This window comes from Pyxicephalus adspersus, chromosome 2, assembly GCF_032062135.1.
Source record: "Pyxicephalus adspersus chromosome 2, UCB_Pads_2.0, whole genome shotgun sequence".
Lineage (NCBI taxonomy): Eukaryota > Metazoa > Chordata > Amphibia > Anura > Pyxicephalidae > Pyxicephalus > Pyxicephalus adspersus.
In genome coordinates, this window is record NC_092859.1 from 150,114,810 (window position 1) to 150,115,696 (window position 887).

Sequence of the window (887 nt, forward strand, 5' to 3'; positions counted from 1 at the left end):
CCAATGGAAGGTGCAGAACCCAATCACTCCTGTCACATGACCACCCAATCTTGTCACATGACCAGGATGGACCACATCACGTGACTGGTATTCTACCAGGGTGGGAAAAAAGAAAAGAATTTCCCAGACTAGAGAAGGACTCACCTCTGCCAGATGCAGCTCAGAAACATTTAATTCTGGACGGCACCAAACCGAACAAAAGGGTGAGAAACAGCAGCCCGAACAGGCAGCCCAGCTTCACCTGGAGTAAGTACTCCATGCTGCCCACCTCACAGAGGGCCCGGGGGGACGGACGGGTTTGTATGTTTTCCGCTGCTCTCGGAGCAATGTCAGGACAGCACACCCCACTGCTTACACCGGACACATGCTGCTACAACCCGGCTCCGTCCTCTCCCGCAATACACTGGGATCCCATGTGACTGCAAACATTCCAGCCCCGCCCCTCTACCCCTGCTCATCCTATCCCGGGAGCGGAGACACAACGCTGTCCTGGGACAAGGGGAGGAGCCTGGTTGTGACTAAGGGATTGGTGGGCGGTCCAGGGGCGTGGTTGATGTGGAGACAAGCGCTGTGATTTGGATGTCTCAGTAGTGTGGGGTTGCTTAGTAACGGTGATGGCCTGACAGAGATATAGCGCGCCAAATATCTCAGTGCCATGTACCACAGTGTGACAACAATATATTCTATATAATATCATTTACTACACAGTGTGACACAACAATATATACAACACAATACTATGAACCACAGTGGTACACAACAATATATTCTATACAATGCCTTGTACCACACAGTGTGACAGAACAATATATACAACACAATACTATGTACCACAGTGTGACACAACAATATATTCTATACAATATCATGTACCACACAGTGTGACA

General features: G+C 49.4%; 1 protein-coding gene across 1 annotated transcript in view; it reads right to left on the bottom strand.

Moving 5' to 3' along the window:
* The window catches only part of LOC140324697 (zinc transporter ZIP1-like), a 9,325-nt gene extending 8,902 nt beyond the window's left edge, over window positions 1–423 (bottom strand). Inside the window, exon 1 of the mRNA XM_072402770.1 lies at window positions 145–423. The gene's annotated coding sequence lies outside the window, so the exon portion shown is untranslated. The remainder of the gene's footprint in view (window positions 1–144) is intronic.
* Window positions 424–887: the final 464 nt, after the last annotated feature.